General features: G+C 39.3%; 1 pseudogene; it reads right to left on the bottom strand.

Annotated features, from left to right (window-relative positions):
* Window positions 1-4030: 4030 nt before the first annotated feature.
* On the bottom strand, window positions 4031-23375 carry LOC122109481 (annotated as a pseudogene).
* Between the last annotated feature and the right edge of the window lie 1370 nt (window positions 23376-24745).

Here is a 24745-nt window from a genome sequence, read left to right as displayed (position 1 = left end):
GATTTTAATGAAAAGTTTATTTTGTCAGATATCAGGATAGCTACACCTGCTTTCTTACTGGGGGCATTTGATTGGTAGATCCTTTTCCAACCCTTTAATCTGAATTTGTTTGTATGTCTGGCTGAGAGGTGGCTCTCCTGAAGGCAACAGATGGATGGTTCTTGTTTTCTGATCCAGTCTGCAGTTCTTTGTCTTTTGATTGAGGAATTAAACCCATTAATATTAAGAGAAAGTATAGAGAGATGCATTGTTGTCCCTACCATTCCGTTTTCCTAAGTTTTTCTTCTTTCCTTTCCTCCTGTGCTTGCTCAGTTAGACTTTGATTAATGCCTGTCTGGGGCTGGTCCCAGTTCCTGGTTGCTTTCTTCAGGTTGTGTCACCCCTCTTAGAATTCTTTGTAATGCTGGCTTAATGTTTATGTATTCATTTAGTTTTCTTTGCTATTAAAAATTTTCAGTTCTCCATTGAATGTGAATGCTAGCTTTGCCGGGTATATCAGTCTGGGTTTACAGTTGTTGGCTCTCAGGGCTTGTATGGTGCTTTCCCTGGCCTTTCTTGCATTTATTGTTTGTGTGGAGAGATCTGCGGTGATTCTAATTTTTTCCCCCATTGTAGTAGAGCTCCTTTTTCATTTTTGCAGCATGCAAGATTGTTTCCTCATTATTCAGATCTATCATTTTTACTATGATGTGTCTAGAAGTGTTTCTCCTGGGATCTTGCTTGTTGGGTGTTCTATATGCTTCTGTTATGTAGGTAAGATGTTCTTTTTTGAGGTGGGGAAAATTTTCACAGATTATCTTGTTGAATAGGTGTTGCATTCCCTTGCTCTGAATTTCCTCACATTCATCCACTCCAGTTATACGAAGGTTAAATTTCTTGGCATTATCTGCTTGCTCTTGAATTTCCCTTTAGCTTAATTTGAGTTGGTTTATTCTGTCTTCTGTATCTGACACTCTACATTCCATTTCGTTCACTCTGTTGACTGTGGCTTCTATTGTGGTTTGCATGGAGGAAATGGACTCATTTATGGATTCGATGTTGGTTCTCACCTCATTAAGAGGTAAGATCAGTATGTATTACCTCTAATTTGGCAATTATCTCACTTCTTACTGAGGTTTGTGCAGCTTCTACTTTTGCATGCATCTCCTGTTTGATATCCTGTATCTCTTTGGATAGTTCATCCTTGTCCTCTTTCAATTTCTGATCTATTTCTCACTTTATTTGTTGTCATTGCCTCCAGCATCCCTTTGATGGAGCTTTTGTCTTCCATTCCTGCTTTGCTCCCACTGGGGTTCTCCCCTGCGAGGCTGCTGGCTATTGAGGATAGCTTTCTATCCTGAGTCGTGATAAACCTTGTAATTTTTCTCTCTGATTTTCGCAAGGGGGTTCAGGAGACTAATCTGCAATTTTGTTTTTGTGTGTCTGTCTTTACTTGGTTGCTGAATCTGTATTGGTAGAGAGAGTCTGTGTCTGATCTGGGTTCTGTTGGGAGCCTACCTCCAGCTGCTGGTCTGCCATACTTAGGATTCTTGGCTCTCTGCTGTAGATCGCTGGCAATTCCCGCCTTTGGAAGGGTTGAGCAGCCTAGAGTGCTCCAATTTGCTCCTACGGGTGCTCTTGGCAAGATCAGATGCTCTGGATGCACTCTCCCAGATGCTGGAGTCTGCTATGGGCTCCTGATGTTTTTTTTTTTTGTTTGTTTGTTTTGGGCTGGTTGTGGGCTTGAACTCTAGGTTTGGGTGCTGTCCCTCAGCTCTTCAGCTTAAGGCTGGCACCCTACCATTTGAGCCACAGAACCACTTCTGACCCTTTTTGCTTTTGTGATGCTGAGGAATCAGATCCAGGGCCTCATGCATCCACGACTATCACTCTACTGCTGAGCGGCCTTATCAGCCTGAGCTCTTGCCTACTATCAGGTGCTGGAGGCCTGTGTTGCCCAATTTCCAGCCTAGAGTATATGGGTGGGGTTTTGGTGGGGTTTGGGCTTCTCTTGTCCTGAGCCTCCAGGTCTTTTATTGTCACAAGGGTGCTTCCCAGGGGGTGTAGTTCCCTGTTTATCTCCCCTCTGCTGAGGCATATGCTCAGCTTTTGACTTCAGTTGGGAGGAGTTGGTTCTGTTGTTCAGGCACCAGATCCCCAGACCTGGTTCCAGCCCCTGCCTGGAGTGCGCCGGTTGGGCCTGTGCTGCTGTGTATACCACCTAGGTTATACAGCCTGGGGTACACAGTTCAAATTTCTTCTACTGTTGGTTGTCTTGATCCAGGGGCGCTGTTCCTGGCTTGGGTGTTTAAGTTCCCTTCCAGGGGCGCTGTTGCTCTAGCCTGGCCAGCGGAGTGTGCTCCACGGTCTGGTAGAGCTCTCGAACAGTTCCCAGTTTTAGTGGGTCCTGTGATCCGGGTGTTGGGGTAGGGAGTCTGGGTCAGGGTCTGGGGATTCCCTCCAGCTCTGGTCTCCCTTGAGGGATACACTGTCCCCTGTGTGGTACTCACTCTGGAGCTAGTTGTTTCTGTGTGGTGTAGGTCATCAGTTGCTGTTGTAATCTGAATTCAGTTGGGGTGGTTACGGGCTAGGCTGGGCGGTGGTGGCTCTGTGTGATTCTCTTCTGTCTCTGCCTCTGTCAAAGCTGTCGAGTCCACAGTGTCCACGCTCAGGTGGCTTCTGCGCAGGTGATCTTCAGGCAGCCCCCTGTGCCTCTGGGACCCCGGCGGCCCATGCCGGTTTGTCGTGTTCGGCGGGTCTGACACCGGTAACTCAGGCAGCTTCTGTGAGGGTGATCTGCAGGCAGCTCCCTGTTTCTCTGGGACCCTGGCAGCCACTGCCAGATCGTCGCAATTGGTGGGTCTGACAATGGTGCCTCAGGTGGCTTCTGCACCTCCCTTTGTAGCACTGCCTGTGCCGGGCAGCTTTGGAGGGATGGAGCCTCTCTGCTCGGATGGACAGTGAGGAGTGGGGGTGGGATCTTCATGGAGACTACCGGCTGGTAGGATTCTTTGTTTGTGGTGGTACCTCAGGCGGCTTCTGTGCAGGTGATCTGCAGGTGGCCCCATGTGTCTCTGGGACTCCAGCAGCTCCCACCGCTGGGCGGGCTGGCCGTGGCTTGGTGCACTGCTGCATGGCCACTGAAGGTTGGGGGAGGTGTCTTCGCTCTTCTCTGTTCTGAAATTCTTCTTTTCCTCTCTTTCTTTTTTGTTATTTTCCACCTCCTGTTTTTCTCTAAGTGTTCGTCTTTTTGTTGTTGTCGATCTCATGGGGAGATTAAGCATTGGAACTCGAACTCTCTTTTTGGTTGGGGAGAGCTGTGGCATTTCCCTACTGCCCCGTCGCCATCTTGGTCCCCTTTATTATTAATTTTGATATATTACATAGGCTAGTATTTTCTTTCAGTATGTCTTCTAATCAGCTTATTAGTTGAACTAATATGACTGATATTAAGTTCAGGTTTTGTACAGCAGACCCTGATATATTCAAGTTGCTTTTTTTTATTTCTATTGAGATAATTAAGTCTATATTTTTTGTTTTTAATATTTATAAACTCGATTTTTATTGTTGTTATTAAGGAGTTTTACAAATGTGTCACAGTTCCATAACTCAAGTTATGAGTACACGGGTTCTTGGGTAATGTTCCCCCTTACTTCACTTTTCTCCTATTTTTTCCTCTGGTCCTTACCCAAAATTACATTGTTAATTTTTAATATAACATATGTTAAATATAATGACTTCATTTGCTCATCATCCCTCCATTCCTGTGTCCCCTTGTTGTTTTGACATTTTTTTAAAAATATCATATCAACTTGAAAATTAAGAATCAGATAAAAGAATGGCCTTCTTTATTGATTCTTAAAAGAAATCCAGAGTCTATTTCATTGTGTAGAGTAGCCTTTCAAAAAGGCACCAACTAACTTAGCATAAGGATGTGGCACTGACATAAGAAGCACATCACCCAGCCCATCCAATAACTTTCCACCCCATAGCTTCTCTTTCTTGGTTGTTTCAGTCTCCTTCTTCAGTTGATGTATTTCTGTCCCAATATCTTCATATTTCCTTTTAAATCCTTCTTTAAGCATTTCCTCTTGAATCTACAAAATGAAAAAGTAAATTCTGAAAATAAAACTTACTGAATATCAAGAGTTATCCCTTAACAACCCAAGGAGCTAAGGATGTCTCTGTCTCTCTCTCTCTCTGTCTATGTCTCTCTTTCCCCACTCTCCACCACAGTGTTCTTTGACACATTTGTCTAATGTTTCCTCCTGATTCATGGATAGTAAGAACATATGTGCTCCTAGCTCCCTGCAATTCTCTCAGGAAGGTGGGAGGAGCTGGCAAAGGCAGGCTCATAAGTATCCTTGTGATATAACCCAGGCCCCATCAGACTCACCTTCAGCTTGTGTTCCAGCTTCTTTTCCTGATCTCTTATCAGATTCTCTCTTTCCCTTTCCATCTTCTCCTGTAGTTGGGCCATATTTTCCTTGTAGCTTTTCTCTTGGGCCTCCATCTTTTGCTGCTGTTCCTTCTGTTCCTGTCTTAGCACCTCCAGCTCCTTCTCAGCTGCTTCCTTTGCAGCCCGCTCAGCTATTCCACATTGGTTTTAGAGAAGAAAAACAACAAGAATCAAGCCTTAATGCTACCCACTGGGATCAGAACCCAAAGTGTCTCTGAATTTTTCCAACGATCAAACTCAGGCACATGTGAGAATGACATGGAAATGTGCTGCCACACTGGCTATGACTAGACCTGACCTCTTATTTTTCAGATTTAGCATCTTGTACATTCCAGTGTACAACAGGAAGCTCCTTTCATAAAGATCTTCATGTCCATCAGTTTAGGTTTTCAGGAAACAACCCCTTCTTCTGAAAGTGTTACCTTGCCCAGTACCTGCTATGGCCTTCTCTCCATCAGTGAGAGCTTTGTCTGACTCTAGCATCGATTTTTCTATAGCATCCTGGGACTGCAGGAATGTCTAGAGAACCTCATTTGCCTAGGAAACCAATAAACAAGTGGAATATGTCAAACAACAAAAGTCTATTCTTTTGTTGCAGAAATTATTTCCCTCTAAATCCTGTAAAATTTCAATTGTCTTCAAGATTCCTCTGTGTCTGTTCCTTCTTGAACCATAATAGCAAAACCAATCTCTCTTGCAGTGCTTAGAAACAGTTTATAGCAGCATCTGCCCTAGCTCTCAGCCTTTTTTTCATTCATTGTGGGGCTTGAACTAACGGCCTGGCTGTTGTTCCTGACCTTTGTACTCAAGACTAGCACTCTCCCATTTTGAACTACAATGCCACCTCTGGCTTCTGGTGATTAATGGAGATAACAGTACCACATATTTTCTTAGTGGTTATGAACTACAATCCTCAGAGTTCAGCCTGCTGAGATCACACACACACACACACACACACACACACACACACACATATGTATGTATATGTATATGTATGTATGTGTGTGTGTATTCTTGCAAGAATTAGGGCATGAGACCCCAGCAACCAGATTCAAGCTTTTTTTTTCCTTTTGCAATAGAGAAATCTAGTGCTATTCCAGGATATCAATGAGATTTATATGTACCTAAATTGTATACTCTCTATCTGGGCACTGGTGGCTCATGCCTACAAATCACAACTAGTCAGATACTGAGATACAGGACATCCTCATTTGAAAAAAGCCCAGGCAGAAAAATCCATGAGTCACTATCTCCAAAATAACCAGCAGAGAGCCAAACTAAAAGCGTGGGTCCAATGACAGCACACTACCTGAGCAAGTAGTAATCCCTAGGTTCAAAACCCAGTACCACAAAAATAAACAATGTATCACTACATTCTATTCTTCTACCAAGATACCTGCATTCTTTTATTTAAACTACAAGGAATCCTCTGATAATTCATCTTGACCTTCATTCTACTCTTGGAGAAATCTTTCCTGAGCTAACTCCAGAGTTATGTATGGCTATCCCAAGAAATACATACCAGGTTTCCCGAGTACAGGCACTAGGAATATACAACTTATTAGCTTCCCTATGCCTCATATATCTCAACTACAAAACTTGGATAACATTAGTAGTAATTTATAAGATATTTCTGAAATTTAAATTATAGTTGTCCAACTAGCAGGAAATTAGAGGTTATTGGGTATTTATGATACAAAATAGGGTGTGGAAATTGAGACATAGTGATGCATACTTCTAATTATAGCATTATGAAGGCTGAAGTGAAATGCTATAGTTGGAACCAGCCTTAACTACATTAAACACCTTGAGTTAAATCAAAAAAGAAAAAACCCAAAATGAAACATAAAATATGTTTTTGAATATGTGTGAGCATTATTAACACTAATATTCTTACCATATTAATCCCACCATTATTTTGTACTTGGTGATCATGCCAGCATGACATAGCTTATCTTGTTAAATTCAGTTTATTCTTTGCATCTGAGGCAAGACTATCAGTTTCTTGTGAATAGAACAAAGGGTATCTTTAATTTTTAAATCTCATGAACTTAATTAAGAAAGAATTGCACAGTTTGATCTATGAAAAAAATACTATTCTACCTGGAAGTTTCTGGTTTAAGAATAATTAATTGTGGATACAGAAGGAAAAAAATGCAGATTTTCTTCTCACAAATGATTCTGTGTTCTTTAATAATGAGATTCCCATGCAGGTGCTGATGGCTCACGCCTGTAATCCTAGGTACTTAGGAGGCTGAAATCTGAGGATCATGGTTCAAAGCCATCTAGGGCAGGAAAGTCCATGAGACCCTTACCTCCAGACATTCACCAGAAAACTAGAAGTGAGGCTGTCGCTCAAACGATAGAGCACTTGCCTTGAGCTGAAAAGAGCAGGGACAGAGACCCAACCCAGAGTTCAAACCTCACAACTGACAATAAATAAAAAATAAAAAATTGAATACATAAATGAGATTCTCTGATTAACTGCAATTCATCCCCTTATTCCTCACCTTTACCCCTTTCCTGGGCACTAGCTTGTAGTCCTGTTCAACCTTCTTCTTGCCTTCCAAATAGTAATTATGCCCTACAGGTATAGAGAAAGTGCCATTGGAAATGCTTTCCATTATAGACTTGGAAATTTACTTCAGCTCTTTCTGGCAGTATTTGCCAGATGCATCTTCATTCTGCAGGATGAAATCTTCCTTCTTTCTCCCTATGGTGTTCTGTTAAGATGGTAGGAAGACAGTACAACGAAGGATATGTATTCAAATGATTTTTTTCTTTCATTAGATTGTTTCTAACACATTTATAAGATTATTTCTTTGTTGCTTTGTATGTCCCTCCCCCACCGTACAACCCCTGCTTTCACTGTATTTGATGTCGGTATAATTTGTGAAGGGGAAGGGGAAAAACAAGTCGTTTAAACAGGAATACAGGTGGACCCATTGTAACAATGAGAAGCACAATTCATTATGTCGAAAACAAACTTTACAACTTTGGTGGGGGGAACGGGGAAGAACGGCGGGGAGGATGAGAAGGGAAGAGAAGGGGAAACAAAGGAGGAGGTTACAATGCTTGATAGGAAATGTACTCATTATCTTGCCCATGTAATTGTAATCCCTCTGTACAGTATTTTCACAATAAAAAATTAAAATTAAAAAAAGAAAGAAATTCTATAGTGATCTTCATGGAAGAAGTACGGTGAAGGCCTCGGAGCACATGGGGACAGGGGAAGGAGCCATTACTACTTCTGAAAACAGTCTGAGTAATATTGGTAAGTCTCTGAACATTCTAAGAGCCAGGCTCATTCTCTGTAAAATGATGGGATTCAATAACAGGCCCCACACAATTCTATCAACAGTCCAGTGATGAACAACAATATAGCCATAAAAGAAGCTATAGCAAGTGAATGTGGCTAAAAGGAGAGTAAGCTCAGGATGTGTGTTGCAAGGATGAAAAGTAATGCATTGAAAAAGTTTGCAATATTTCTAAAGTTTCTCATATGTTCATGGTTTGGGAACCATTGGTTAATTCTTGCAGTGTGCACATAAGAGTGTGAAGTGCTTTGATCCTGACAGAAAATTGATTGCAGAGGCAGAATTTTTGACCTCATTTGGGTGCCGTGAACAGAGCACTTGTTGGCTTATCCAACATCCACACACTATACTTACGATAAACAGAACGTTATGTCATATATATATATATATATATATATATATATATATATATATACATACATACATATATATATATATATATCAACTGTATGTTATAAGTATATGATTGCATATGACATACAGAACCATAGGTCTTATGTATACAATGGTATGGAATAAATATATAAATGCAAATTTGGCTTTTTTGATGCTGTTCCTGGGGCTTGAACTCAGGGCCTGGGCTCTGTTCCTGAGCTTTTTGCTCAAGGCTAGCACCATTTGAGTCACAGCTCCACTTCTGGACTTTGGAAGTTTAATTGAAATGAAGAGTATCACGGGCTTTCCTACCCAGATTGGCTTTGAACCATGATCTCAGATCTAAGTCTTCTGAGTAGGTAGGATTACTGTATGTGCCACTAGTGCCAACCATATTGTAATTTATTATACAACAATAAAAGATAAATGTCTGGTACCCATCAGCCCGTAGGAATCTTCACACTCATAAAATTCCAGGCCCCTAAAAACATACAATGGAAGAAAGACAGCCTCTTCTGTAAGAGGTGCTGGCAAAATTCGTTAACTACTTGTAGAAAACTAAAGATAGATCCTTATATATCACCTTGAACCAGAATCAACTCCAAATGGATCAAAGACCTCGGAGTCAAAGCAGACAGGCTGAAAACATTACAGGGTGGAATAGGAGAATCCCTAGGTCTCCTTGGCACAGGCTGAAATTTTCTTAATAAAGACCCAGAAACACAGCAAATCAAAGAAAGGTTGGACAAATGGGATTGCATGAAGTTGCAGAGCTTCTGCATGGCAAAGGACATAGCTAGAAAGATCAATGGAAAGCCTATGGATTGGGAGAAGAACTTCACTAGCCATACAACGGACAAGGGTCTCCTATCTAAAATATACTTGGAACTCAAAAAATTAAATGCCCCAACAACAAATCCTCAAAGAAACAACTGCCCAATAAATAAGTGGGCTAAAGACTTAAAGAGAAACTTCTCTGAAGAAGAAAGAAGGATGGCCAATAGACACATGAAGAAATGCTCAACCTCCCTAGCTGTAAAAGAAATGCAAATCAAAACAACATTGAGAAACCACCTTACCCCAGTTAGAATGGCAAAAATCAAGAACTGTAATAACAACAGATGCTGGAGGGGATGTGGACAGAAGGGAACCTTACTTTATTGTTGGAGGGAGTGTAAACTTGTTCAACCACTTTGGAAAGTAATATGGAGGTTCCTCAAAAGACTCCACATAGAGCTCCCCTATGACCCAGCAATCCCACTCTTGGGCATTTACCCAAACGTTTACAAACAAGACCACACTAAAGCTACCAGCACAATTATGTTTATTGCAGCATTATTTACCATAGCTAAGATTTGGAACCAAACCAGACGCCCTTCAGTAGATGAATGGATCAAAAAAATGTGGTATATTTACACAATGGAATTCTATGCCTCCATCAGAAACAATGACATTGCCCCATTTGTTAGAAAATGGAAAAACTTGGAAAAAATTATATTAAGTGAAGTAAGCCAAGCCCAAAGAAACATAGGTCCCATGGTTTCCCTTATTTGTAATATCTAGTATATGTCTGAGTCAAGCAGAAAAGGTCAGATAAGGTGATGTTAGGAAAATGAACCCTAAGATATGTATTTAAATGTTTTTTTTTCTTTCATGCATTTGTTTCTAACGCATTTATAAGATTACTTCATTGTTGTTTTGTATGCCCCTCCCCCATAGTATAACCCCTGCTTTCACTCTATTTGATGTTGGTATAATTTGTGGAGGGAAAGGGGGAAAACAATTCGTTTAAATAATGATAGAGGTGGACTCGTTACAACAATGAGAAGTACAAGTTGTCATGTTGAAAAGGAACTTTACAACTTTGGTGGGGGAGGGGAGGAGTTGGTGGAGGGGTAGGGGGAGGGGGGCGAGGCTGGGAAGGGATGGGAAGGGGAAACAAAAGAGGATGCTACAATTCTTGATAAGAAATGTACTCATTATCTTGCCCATGTAATTGTAACCCCTCTGTACAGTATTTTCACACACACAAAGAAATTCCAGGCTCCTAAAAGTACAGATAGGAAATGATCCATAGGATTAAAATGATGAGCATAAACATTGTCTCAAAAGGGAAGGCGTCATGAAAGACGGACCAGAAGCAGACATGGTACCATCAGATCCTTTTGAAACTCCCACTTGTCATCCTTGAATGATAACTCCATGAAGACTGCGATGGCTTCTCTCTCACAGGCCGCATGCACATCCAACAGCTCCTGGAGGTCCTCAGTGGGGAGCCTCAATTGCTAAGCCATGTGCTGGCTGTAGTGGTTGGCTGCCTTCTGCACAGCTGCTGAGTTCTCACGCTGGGCCAGGGTAGTCACAGCGTTCTCCAAACATGGCACTGCTCCACTGTTGATAGCACTGACATAAGTCTCCACCAGAGTCCCCAGTCCTGAATGAGCCCAATAATTTAAGGATAAACGTCAATATGCACTTCTATTTTATTCTAAAATTAGCATTGTGAAAAACATTAAGACTTTAAACAACTTTCACACTCCTTTTTGGTGATATCATGGCTTGAACTCAGGGCCTTGAGCTTACTAAGCAGGTGTTATATGAATAGAACCATGCCACCAATACTTTTTGCTTTTTTTACAGTCCTGTATCTTGAACTCGGGGCCTGGGCACTGTCCCTGAGTTTCTTTTGCTCAAGGCTAGCACTCTGCCTCTTGAGCCACAGCGCTACTTCTGTCTTTTTCTGTTTATGTTGTACTGAGGAATCAAACCCAGGGCTTCATGCATGCTAGGCAAGCACTCTACCACTACACCTACATTCCTAGCCCCACTTTTGCTTCTGATATTATTTTAAGGATAGTATCCTTTGTATATACCTGTGCTATCATGAATTGTGAGCCTCCTTTTTATGCTTTCTGCATATCTGTGTTAACAGGCACAAGCCACCATGCCTACTTACTGATTGAGGTACTTTCTTACTAATTTTTTGCCTAGATAACCTTAATTTGTTATCTTCCCAATCACCGACTACTGAGTAGCTGATATGAAATTCCTTTATCCTATTTGACAAAGTCTACTTCTTCTGGTACCACTGCTTTTTCCTATTCATTTTTTTTCTTTCAGGTTCTTAATTAACACATTATAATTTAATTCACTAATAACCACCAATATGATCAAAGTATATTATCTAGAGAATTCCATATAAAGTTAAAAAAAGAGCAGAGTACAGAGGCAAAATGAATGAAGCTTACAAATGAGATAAATTGCCTAAATTTTGGGACCCAACTCTAAATATGAATGAAAATCTGCATGTTAATTTAAGAAGAACATCATGACAGAACTTAACATTATGTGTGCATGTTGTCCACATCCTGAAGCCACTTCTGTAGCTAGAATTTAACTGAATTTTGATTTTAAACTCCCAATGAACCTTTAGGAACTTGGCATCTTATATGCTTCATAACTAGTTTAAATTTACAATATATTTTTCTATCCATACAGAACATTTTCCCAAGTGTCTTAATCTAAAGCACAGGAATTAATCTTTAGCATCAGTTGGCTCTTATATGATCAGTGAAATAGTTTCTAAGGTATATTCTATCTCAATAAAGCTCCATGTAAACAGACAATAGCTAGGAAAGATGAAATTATATGAAACATGAACTACTATTTTTCTATACCCTTAACAAATGCAAAAATCTAATCAATGCATTACTTAATGGAATTAGGAAGAGAGGTAAATCCAGGAGCAAAGAAGACTCATATTTCCCAGTGACAATAATTTCCTCTCTCAAGTTCTTGGGTTTTGCATTGGCAAAGATGTAGGAGCAAAAGTTTTTGGATTGCACTTGGAAACTGCAATCCAGCTCGTCTTCTGGCAAATCTTCAATATGAATTAAGAGGTTTTTTTTCTTTTGTAGGTCGATCAAAGACAAAACATTTGCGTTTTGGAAAGAAATGCCTAATGCACTCCCTAGGTAATTTGGCATTTCGAATTTTTGGATTCATGCCTATAAAAAATAAAAGGAATACAGTGATAGCAGGGGGGTTTATACCATGGGGGAGCGACATACAAAGCAACAAAGAAATCAACTTATAAATATCTTAGAAACAATCACAAGAAAGAAAACAAATTTTAATCCTTATCTTGGGGTTCATTTCACCTAACATCAACTTGTCTAAGAGTTTCTGCCTACCTCAGAAATATACTAGTTATTAGTGGGGAATGTGGTGATGGAGGTGGGAGAGGAAGGGATGGAAAGGGAAAACAAAGGAGGAGGCAACTGTGCTTGATAAGAAATGTACTCATTGCCTTGCTCATGTAATTGTAACCCCTCTGTATGGTATTTTCACAACAAAAATAAAATAAAAGGAAAAAAGTGATAATGGATATAACAAACTGTTGGTGAAAAATGCAGTCATATATGAATAATACAGAGTAGCAATGGAAGTGGCGCTGTAGCTCAAGTGGTAGAGCGCTTGCCTTGAGCTGAAGAGCTGAGGGACAGCGCCCAGGCCCAGAGTTCAAGCCCCACGACCGACAAAAAAAAAAAAAAAAAAAAAAAAAAAAAAAACTTCAATACAGAGTAGCAAGCCCTAATTGTAACAGTTATAAACGAAAGTTGATCTCTAAGAAAAATTAAGATACTTGTCTCTAGACAACACAAATACAATAACACATTTTCAACATTTACAATAACAAAAAGTAAAAGGGAAAAATTGATCATTGGAAGGACAGTCTTCAGGCAAGGGGATGAGTATTTTCATTGCCAGAGATTTTTACATCACTGTCTTAAAATCTCCTTAAAATGATACTTCATTGGAAACCAACCTTATGCACAGAGGCAAAAGGCAACAAGTAATTGAAGATTAGGCATCTGTCTGTCCACAAAAGTAGGAAATTGATTAGTATCCCTAGTTCTGGCAAAACTCTCCTGAGTTAATATTTAACTAGTGAGTAGTGAAGCAAAATGGTTAGAAGCAGTTCCTGATTCTATTGTATCTTTGTCAGAAATGAAATCTAAGACAAAAAATAAAATTATATCAGCAAAGGGTAAGATGCTATTGGAAAAAATGCTAGAAAGAAGATACATATTATTCAAGTCAGAACAGAAAAGTTGTTAGAAATATACATATACATACATATATATATATATGTATACACACTCACAAGTATAAGTACATACCACAAGTTGCTTAAAGACTATTTTCACTGAAAATTTTGAAGAGTAAAATTAACTTAGATGTATTATGGATATCTCTTCATTCTCTAAATTACTCTATTAGGCTTTACAGAGACAATGTGAAAAAGTAGAGCAATGATCAATAAGCATTTTGTTTTTTCCCATCCCCTCCCCAAATCAGAGAAGTGTACATACTAGGTACAGAGCACAGACATCAAATACAGTGAGAACAGGGGTTATACTGTGGGGCAGCAACATGCAAAAAAAAAACAAAAACAAAGAATCACATGGTACATTACAAATATATTAGAAACAATAGCAAGAAAATAAAAAAACACTTTGTACAAGACACTGTGTTGAAAAACAAACTCTACAATTTAGATGGGGTGGAGGAGTGGGGAGGTAGAAGAGTGTAGTTGTGGAGGTGGGAGGGAAGAGATGGTAGGGGAAAAACAAAGGAGGAGGCAACAACACGTGATAGGAAATGTACTCATTACCTTACTCATGTAACTGTAACTGCTCTGTACAGTATTTGTACAATAAAAATGGTATAAAACTAAAAAAGAATTGATCAATAAATGTTGAAAGCTGAATTAAATAATATCTAAAAATACCTAAAAATATTTCAAATGCCCTAAACACTCCACTTTGATAATATGTACATTTCAAATGCCCTAAACAATCCACTTTGATAATATGTACATTTAAAAACTGTGAAATGTATAATTCATTAAGTATAAGGGTGACAAATGAAGAGAGAGATATTATAGGGAACGTAACTAAAAGGTTGACAGCCCTATTCAAAAGAAATATCAGGGCTTTTTCTTAAGTATTCACTGTACAATATTCTTCCATTGAGGAACATCAATGAGCCAGATACTGGTAAAATATAATGTGCAAAATAATTATGATTTAAAAATTGACCCATTTTATTACATGTAATTCTATACTAACCAAATTTAAATTTTTTCACATGAACCACTTACTTTAAAAACTTAATATGTTAGGGAAATGAACCCCAAGATAAGTATTCAAATGTTCTTTTTACTTTCATGCAATTGTTTCTAACAATTGCATGTCCCTCCCCCACTGTATAATCCCTACTTTCACTGTATTTAATGTTGGTATAATTTGTGGAGGGGAAGGGAAAACACAAATAATCTAACTAGGGTTACAGGTGGACCATTGCAACAATGAGATGTACAAGTCGTTATGTCATAAAACGGACTTTACAACTTTGGTCTGGGGGGGGCAGAAGGGGGAGGATCAGGTGCGAGAAGGTGAGGGGAGTATGGAAAGGAATGGGAAGGGGAAACAAAAAGGAGGCAACAATGCTTGATAAGAAATGTTCTTGTTATCTTGCCCATGTAATTGTAACTCCTCTATACAGTATTTTCACAATAAATATAAATAGATAAATAAATAAATAAATAATAGGAAGTAAAGCTGTGGCTTAAGTGGTAGAGCACTCTGCTTGAGCTGAAGAGCTCAGGGACAGTGTCCAGGCCCAGAGTTCAAGCCCCATGACCAACAAAAAACAAACAAACAAAAAACCAAAACTTAATAAATGGACCTTTCAACATTATAGGATGGATTATAATAGGGATGATTTTTCATGGTGTTAATGGGCCTTAAATAATTTGATCCAGTATTTGTACCCATTACTGATTTTATATTCCACTTGAAGACTTTCAAATGATAACACTAGAGCAACCATAGAAGTCTCTGTGATTTACTAATTGTTCAGATGAAAAACCAAAGCATTTTCTAAAACATATTTCATGAATATTTTATTTGTATATGGTTCTGTTGATGAACTATTTCACAACAACATGTTATTTTAAATGTTCAGGTACAACATATTGAAAGAATTGTTGGTTTTTATTTTGAAACTTCAAGTTTTATGACATATCTATGAGAACTGATAGAATTCTGTAAAACATTGGCTTACATGTAGTGTTTCATAAAATGGTCTATTGAAGTTTATTTAACGTTTTTAGATATGAGAATTGTTGTCATAAATGATACTAGAGGACTATAATGCGGAAATAGACATTACATTTTTTAAAATGTAATTTTAATAGAATAAAAAATGTGATTTTTTAAATAGAGTGATATTTTTTTAAAAAGGCAACTGATCAGTTACCTTTCAATAATTAGTGTATCTTATTGTAGCACAATCCAATCTCAAATAAGCATGCACATCCAATGCTGATTGAAAGGGCATAGTATATAACATAACACTACTGAACTCTTCCCCTTCCCGAGCCTCCCTCTGGTACCTGGAATAAGCTTTAAGACATTCTCTAGATATTCATCCTCTGTGATGGGCCGGTTGTCTAACTTCAGCTCCAGAATGAAATCCCTAAGAACCCAAACAAAGTCTGGAAAGAAACTCACAAATTCGTCAGAGTCATCTATTTCATCAGACTTCTTAGCGGACTTTGCCCTGATTAGCTCTGTTAGTTCAGTTACATAGCTGGGATCTTAGCTAAGGAATGAAAAGCACCATACATCATGAACAAGTTTCAGATCTCACCTACAAACCCATTGATAACATTCCTTTTGGTGTAATGTACCCTTTCTCAACCAGGAAAACTGAGTCACTTAAAGAAACAGGGTTAGTTGCCATTTTCCTAAACTCAATACAGCATGACTATTCTTTTCCAGGAAGGATACTGCAGCTGATCCAGGGCTTGCTGGTTGATGGTTCCCATGCTGTTGTAGACAAAGGTGCTGCTAAATAGAATGGACAAGGCAAAGATCCATGAGTCATTCTTAGGATCACCCTAGAAACCAAGAGACAGATAAATCCACTTGTTTCATTTCTTCATTTATTGTTCATTTAGGACTTCAGTTCTAATAGAGAATATGAAGATCAATGTTTATGAAAATATCCTAAGTTTATACTTGCTTTTCATTAACAGTGATCTTCCTCAGGCCTTAGTTTCTTAGAGAGAATGATATTGTCAATGTGCATAAAATATTTTCTACAGCAACTACATACAGGAGACCACAATATTAAAAAAAGATCATATATACTGTATATACACAAATGCAACATATATGCATTATTATGCATATGTGTATCCAAGATGATCATCTATGCCAATAATACACTAAAATTTTATTATGTGAGAGAAAATTGACCATTTCAGTAAATAGGAAAAAATGCATTGCAGCTTTACACATGTGAATGTCTCACCGGAATAATAGCTGTTGTTTCAATGTGCTTCATTTATTTTAAAAGCTGATAGAATGTGTAAGTAGAGATTAAAAGAACACACACGTTGTAAAACCAATAGTGGACAAATGAGAAATATTATAAGTCATACATATGTAACACATAGTCATATCATTTGGCTGAAGCAGTGAGCATGTGTAAAGGGCTGAAAGATAAAGCAGAAACAAGATGAAGGATGAGATGGACCATGAAGTATAGAAAAATACAATTAAAGCCGGGCACTGGTGGCTCACGCCTGTAATCCTAGCTACTCAGGAGGCTGAGATCTGAGGATCGCGGTTCAAAGCCAGCCCGGGCAGGAAAGATGGTGAGACTCCTATCTCCAATAAACCACTAGAAAACTGGAAGTTGTGCTGTAGCTCAAGTGGTAGAGCGCTCGCCTTGAGCTGAATTGCTGAGGGACAGTGCCCAGGCCCAGAGTTCAAGCCCCACGACCGACAAAAAAAAAAAAAAAGAAAAAGAAAAATACAATTAAGTACTACTCAACTCCCACCAAATTACAGAGGAAATGACTAATTCTAGACAAGAGCAATTTATACTATGGTATTAGATTCAAAGTCCTCTTGGCCTCATAAGTGAGTGCTGAGATGTCCTTACCTCTAGGAAATAGTCTCTGATCCATATACCTAAATTGTATGGCCACTTCTGGACATCTATAGCACCTGTACTGGTTATACAAAATGAATTGGCTACTGAACTGGGTCCTTACCTTTTACTGATGGATCTATAGAATATAGGATAGGGACTTATAACTGATATCCTTAGTGAATATTTACTACCTTGTATAATACTCTCAGCTGCAGAGAAAATTTCACCATAACATGACAAAAAACCTGAAAGAACTCTCAATATCCAAAAAGGAACAAAGCAAAAACAAGGTATAAGGGACCAGAGTCCAGCTCAGTGGTAACCAAGGCTCTTCTTTGTTCATTCCTCAATACCTTCCAGAAAAGTATAAATCAAAGCACAAATAGACTTTCTTTTATGCTGATATGAATGAGTAAATGAGCAGCTGACAGAGTAGAAGAAAATTCTTCCTTACAGAAGATCTCCAATAGCACATGTACATGCTCCCTGTGTCTGAGGTAGAATTTAATGTCACTACCATCTCACATTAAGATGTCTATACTAGATTAAGGTTGTAGCACATTGGTAGAACACTGTCTAGGATGTACAAAACTCTGATTTTGATGCCCTCGACTAATAAAAGAAAAAAGAATGGGTAGAACTATTGACCCACTTCCAAAAACCAAAGTCAGAAAAAAGAGGAAAGTGTTTTTAAAAGAATAATAATTCATCAAAATATTAGGGTTAATCAGAGTAATGCAAAGAGACAATTTAGCCTTAATTCATAACTGGATTTGTAGTTGTAGGAATTGAATTAAGCAATGGAAATTTAATTAAGCTGACATAAGGTAAGTTAAGAAATACAACCAAAGGAGAATTCTCCATGATTTTGATTTACCTTCTCCACATCACCCAGACCCTCAGTGTCCAGAAGGACCAAGGTGAAATTTGGTTTCCTTGGGTGAGTCACACACCACATCCAGATGCCTTTTGTTTGAGACCTCACTGTACTGCCCAGATGGAAACGTGAAACCAAAGAGAAAAAGATTAATATAGGTGTGTTTTAATTTCTGAGAATATCATACTGAGTCTGTCCTTTAAAATAAATGAACGAGAAGAGAAGATATAAAATATAATGAAGGGAACCTTCATAGGCAAAGGATTGATAGAACTAGCGACAGATTTTCTGGAAACCAAGAAGGAGCAAATAAAATGACCTTATTTAAGGAAATCACCCACACTGACTAAGATGCACTGCAATCATGAACTGCTCTGTTGAATGATAACGCCTTTGTGCAATGACTTGCAGATAATAAAATTAAAAAGTAAATAAAAATACCACAAAAATCACCCTGCATTGAACAAAACAGGAAATACACATGACAGTATGGGAAACAAATTTTCTACATTATTTATATGGTTTATAGGCCTTATAAAATTAGTAGAAATTACAAAGCATCATTTTTTTAGAAAATGCAATTCTTACTGCTTTCCTTATATCTCACAACCTTCCTTTATTTCTCTTTTATAAACAGAGAATACTGAGTGACATCTGCATTGATTCTACAGTGTTAACAAAATTATGTCAGTGGGAGGAAGGAAATAATCAAAGGAACTGAGTAGGTAAGATTGGATTGCACCAGAATAATATTCTTGTAGGTCACTAAACAGAATAAGGAAAATTCCTGTTTTTTACTGGAGTAGGGTGAGATCTTATGAATATGGATTTAAAATGATAAGCTTTCATGTCAATCTTATTAAAGATTTAAAGTTTTTCCCTTAGCAGGAGTCAGATTCTTCTTGCTGGTACAACAAGCATGATTACCTTGCATTATCAATGATCCCAGCATATGGCTCCTGTCCTAGAAAACCCTCACCTTGGTTGTGTCCTGCCAGGCGGTTCATCAGGTAGGATTTTCCTGTATGATACTTTCCTACAATGGCCACCACCACCACAGGCTGTGTAATCGCTTCAAGAAACTTGACTGCTTCGGGTTTCACCATCAGCTGCTCTTTCTCATTTTCTACTAGACAAATGGGGGCCATCACGGTGGATCCTGATGCCATGTTAACCTGCACCCCCCCCAAAAAAAAAGAAGTCAAAAAAAGAATAAAAGATTAATAGAATACAGATCTAGTGGCAACCCCAGGAGCAAGTACAATCTCATTTGTAGAATGTGTGTTAAGCTCTTTTTACAAAATTAATTTATTTTTAATACATTTTTATTATCTTTCAATTGCTATACAGAGGGGTTTCAATTCAACATGTCAGTTTGTGAGGTCAATGCATCTTGATCAACATCACCCTTCCTTCATTCTTCTCCATGTCTCCCAACCCCACCCGTCCCCTCAATTTTGAACATAGCAACTCCTGGCCAAAATAGCTCATTGTCATAGGTACCATACTATTGGTAAGGGAAAGGCTAGGCTACCTCTTTTTCAAGGACATTTCTTAGATGATTCATCATTGCATAATAACTCTGCTCACATTCTGTTTTATAAAGTTGAATCTCCAGTCACAACGAAGGCTAAAAACATTTAATCTTTCTAGTAGCCCGTTAATTATCTAGATGAATGCAAGTGTTTTATTACAGTGGAAAAAAGAACAGAAATTGGAAGATGAAAGGTGTTGGGTAGAGGGGTGGGGGGGGGAGGATGGGAAGGGATGGGAAGGGGAAACAAAGGAGGAGGCTACAATGCTTAATAAGAAATGTACTCATTATTATCTTGCCCATGTAATCGTAAACCCTCTGTACAGTATTTTCAGAACAAAAAAACAAAAGGAAAAACAAACTTCACAACTTTGGCCTGGGGGGTTGCGGGGGGAGGGGGAAGTGGGGTGGGGTGATAGGAAGGGATGGGGAGGGGAAACAAAGGAGGAGGCAACAATGCTTGATAAGAAATGTACTCATTATCTTGCCATTGTAGTTGTATCCCCTCTGTACAGTATTTTCACAAAAAAATGTATATGAGTCAAAATAATTCTAATAAAATGATGACTATTCTAATAAGATGATGCAAATTTGAGTACCAGTATTTCAGACAGTAAAGGGTTTTATGCAGTGTATCACACTCATTACTCCCCTCTTCATTTGAAATTCTACAGTTGATTGTGAAGGAATTAAATAATACATAGTATTTGTGGGATATGTCAAATCATGCCTATTATATAAGCTTCAGAACATACCAGGGCGAGAAGAGTGAAATTGTAAATGAGTAAGGTACTGGCTTTGTGTAGAATCAGTTCCATGGCTCCCAGCCAAGAGTCAGTTTGAATATGAAGAGACAAGGATCCATGGGAATAAGGAAAGAGGCTTCCTGTGAGGAGGAAGAGTAGTCAGGAGAGAAGCAGTGGAAAGATGCTGCAAGCAGGATCCATGGAGGATGAATGGGGAAACAGGAATCCAGAGCCAAAGGAGATGTCACAGCAAAGATTCAGAAGACAGTCTTCCAGGGGTCAAACCCCAGGGTTCCCATCATTTACTCACTATCAGATCTGGAAAGAGAACCTGCCTCTGTACACCTTCATTATCTTGTCAACAGTATAAATGAAACTAGTACTGCCTGATTCACTACGGTACAGGATAAGGAAATCAATATTTAAAAAAAATTGCAGCAGGATTGTCCTGTTACCTCCAGAGAACAAATGAGACAGTGAGTTAATAAGTGTCACTGTGTCCTGAAAATTATAAACTACCAAGGAAACTAGGCTAAAGAAGAACATTTCTGTCAGAAAAAAAAAAAAAAAAACCAAAAACCTGCCTTCCAACTGGCTTTTTCATAGAGTTAATCTGTAAAACTTCCTTTCTTCTGTAGCTGTTAGAGAACACAAAAAAATTGGGTCAACCATGACCTTTCAACTACTGTGCTAGACAGAAGAGAAACTCAAGATTGCTTTCCTTCAGATATGACTTTTAAGAAAGCACTGGGAAGCTGGGCGCTGGTGGCTGGCTAATGCCTATAATTCTAGCTACTCAGGAGGCTGACATCTGATGATCATGGTTCAAAGCCAGCTAGGGCAGGAAAGTCTATGAGACTCTTACCTCCAATTAACCCCAGAAAACTGGAAGTGGTTTTGTGGCTCAAAATGGTAGAGCATTAGTCTTGAGTGAAAGAGCTCTAAGACAGTCCCTGAGTTCAATCCCCATAACAAACAAACAAACAAAAAGTACTGCGAAAAGGATGCTAAAATTGTAAATACTCGTTTCTTTCCTGGTCTTTGCTTTTTTTCTCTTTCTTTATTCTTTCTCTTTCTTCCTTCCTTCTTTCCTTCCATTTTCTTTTTTTTTGTCAGCCATAGGGCTTGAACTCTGGGCCTGAGCACTGTCCTTCAGCTCTTCAGCTCAAGGCTAGTGCTCTACCACTTGAGCTACAGGACCACTTCTAGTTTTCTGGTGGTTTTTTGGAGATAAGTTTTAGGGACTTTCCTGCCTAGGCTGGCTTTGAACCATGATCCTCAGATCTCATCCTCCTCCTCTCCTTCTTTTCTCTCATTTTCTTTCTTTCTTCTCTCCTTCCCTTCCTATCCTTTTTTTCTATTTCCTTTTTCTATCTTCTCTCCTCTTATTTTTCTTCCCATGTTCCTCCTCCTCCTCTATCTTTTCCCAATAATTCCCCTGACTTCCTCTCTCTCCCTCATCCCTTTTCATCATTCTCTCTCGGCCACTTCCCTTTTCTCCCTATCTCTGCCTGTCCTTCCATTCTTACCTCCCCTACTCTTTCTCCCCCTCTCTTCTCTCTTTCTGTCCTTCTTTCTCCTTCTCCCCCATGTCCGATTGCAGTGCAGGAATAAGATGGTGAGCATAGACGCTTTCAAATCCAAATTAAACAGGAGAAGAAGTTCATATACTGGATTAGTGGTTTCCAAAAGCTATTGCCTGAATTAGACCAAGATACAATTAAAACTATCCCAAAGTGATTTTCTCTAAATAACACAAGCACACTGGGGTCCTTCTTAGAAAGCTAACACATTTAAAAAAAATTATCTTTAAGAAGTTGCACAGGGGTGGGAAGGTGGCTCAGTGGTACAGTGCTTGCCTTGCATGCATGAGGTCTGGAGTTAGATTCCTCAGCAACACATAACCAAAAAGGAAAAAGCCAGAAGTGACGCTGGCCTCCAGTGGTAGAGTGCTAGCCTTGAGCTGCAGAGCTGAGGGAACGGGCCCAGGACCAGAGTTCAGGCCTCACGAATGGACCCGCCCCCCCCAAAAAGAAATTTCACAAAGGAGTTTCAATTTCACATGTCAATTTGTGAGTACAATCATCTTGATCGAAGACACCCCTTTCATGCTTCTCCTCAACCTGCCCATCTCTTTAGTTTACAATGTTTCATTTCCACATAAAAATATGGAATATTATGACTGCATTGCCCACCCTCCTCTCTCCGCCCACCCCGCCCCCAACATCTTCACCTTATGTTCAGATGTTCAGCTTCAACACAGTAAATTGTTTATGGGAATTAAACAGTTCAGAATAGATCCCAGGCTGAGACCTTACTATTCTTTGTAACATTTGACCTTTCTTTGTAACATTCAAGAAATCTTGAAATAAACAAATGAGAAAAGAAAGTAGTCCAAGCGGCTCAGCTGCAGGGAATCCATGAACTTGTGCACATGGACGGCATGAAGATGGGCAAGCCGTGCACTGAGGTTTCAAATGGACTAGTGAAGACTACTTTTGCTCTCAGCTTTTCCAATTCCAGGAGACTACCCTCGGGGAAACATCTGAGAACTGAGGGTAATGGTGAAGTTGGGGCAAGAGAGAGCTGGAAGGAGCGACCCTCCAGCAGTGACTCTGCTGGGGTTTGGGGCTAGGGTTTGGTCCCTCAATGCCAGAAGGGAATTAAGGTCCCTGATGCACAGGAGGGCAGGTGTCCCATGCAGGGCTCTCTGCTGCAGCCCCTGCTGGACACCTGAGGAAAAGCAGCTCTTCCTGTGTATGCTTTGGTAAGGTTGACCACCCCATGGCTGCCTGGGGACTGAAGGAGCCTTAGGAGCTGAGCTGCCAGAAGCTGTCTCCAGGGTTACACAACATGGAGCTTCCCATGTCCTCCCACTCCACTGCTGCCTTAACCTCTGACCCCTCCCCAACCCCCTTTCCTACCCCATTCCCAGCTAGCAAAACTGCTATGGACCTAGCTCCCTGTTGCTGATCCTCAAGGAAATAGCACACCAAAGACCATGTTTCTCCACAGAACTCACCTCTGTGTAGGCTCTGTAGTCAGGAGTCAAGTTCTCAATTGCCTTGGCTCTGAGTTCTTCTGTCTGGCTTGTCAGGAAAGCTCTGCTCTTAGAAGCTGAGCATCAAATTGCATAAGGCAGCCTGCCAAGTAAGTGTTGGACAAGAAGAACAGTGAAAATGAAACTGCATTCATGTGTTGCTGAGGTAATCAGAGAGCTTTAGCACAGTTCCTAGTTAGTCAGAAGATCAACTTTGTGAGCAAAGGGAGGAAAGTCCCAGTGTTCTGCATCAGCTTCTCAAACTGAAAACCAAACAAACAATGAAAACAAAACAGAATAGTCAAACATCACTGGTATTTATTCAGAAATAGCAAGGTATCATAATAGAAAATGCCTGCTATATAAAGCACAGGAGTAGTAAAAGAACTCCAGGGACAATGAGATTTGATTTTAAGCCAACAAACAAAAAGCTTTCTTTTACCCACATAAAATGGCATAAAAGTTGCTGTATAATTTGAGTAACATGTAATGTTTGTTTCTGGTTTAGACTCCAATAGAAATTGAAAGGCTATTATAGTATATACTACAAAGTGGCAATCATTACTAAGATCATCTACCAAGCTGAATAATGCTCTTTGAGGGGTCCACTAATTCCTACCAGATGGGAACATGGTCATGTGCATGAAAACATGTAGAGAATAACCCTAGAAAGAATATTTATTGAAATTCTCTATGCTAAAAATATTCAAGTGTTAACAGCAAATTTAATGGGGCATTTTGGAAATTCCTTCAGCACTAAAAATTAGCAACAACATCTTACTCTAAGCAACATGATCAGCATCAGGATCACAATGTAGAGTAGTATGAACTGGACATACTAGGATACATACTGTACATTGTTTGTATATAGCAATCTAATATCTAATATTAGAAGTCAGAACAGTTGGACATCTAGGCCTCAGGCCAACATCGATAGAACTATAAGCCTAAAAACAAGACTCTTACTCATGTTCTCACAACAGATGCTCAGATCCTGAAATTACTTGTCCAACAGGGGTTTGAATTCAGCTTCACCCTAAATAGAAGAACAAGAAAAGATTCGTCCATTTTGTATCTCTTCTCTAGCGCTCTACCCTTCTCAGCCTGCCAGCTGATGTTTTAATAAATGAAAATGATTAGGTTTATCCCCTGAGTTTTCATAAAAAGTGTATTTCAGGGCTTATTTCTCAACACAGACTGAGTCTCCACTTGCCTCTAATAAAAGCAACTGAAAGTAAAAGCAGAACAGAGTTTCCTGGAAATAGGAGTAATATCCAGAAGTCAGCTGCGTTCCTTCTCACAAAGAATAGCCCTGTTTACATGAAGAAGCAAAACACCATTCCAAGGACAGTTGAAATCTTTTGTGAATTTTACTGACACAAGAATGGGATTTCTACCTACCCAAG

This window comes from Dipodomys spectabilis, unplaced genomic scaffold (assembly GCF_019054845.1).
Source record: "Dipodomys spectabilis isolate Male_0828 unplaced genomic scaffold, ASM1905484v1 ptg000002l, whole genome shotgun sequence".
Taxonomy (NCBI): Eukaryota; Metazoa; Chordata; class Mammalia; order Rodentia; family Heteromyidae; genus Dipodomys; species Dipodomys spectabilis.
This window is presented reverse-complemented; position numbering and strand designations above follow the sequence as displayed.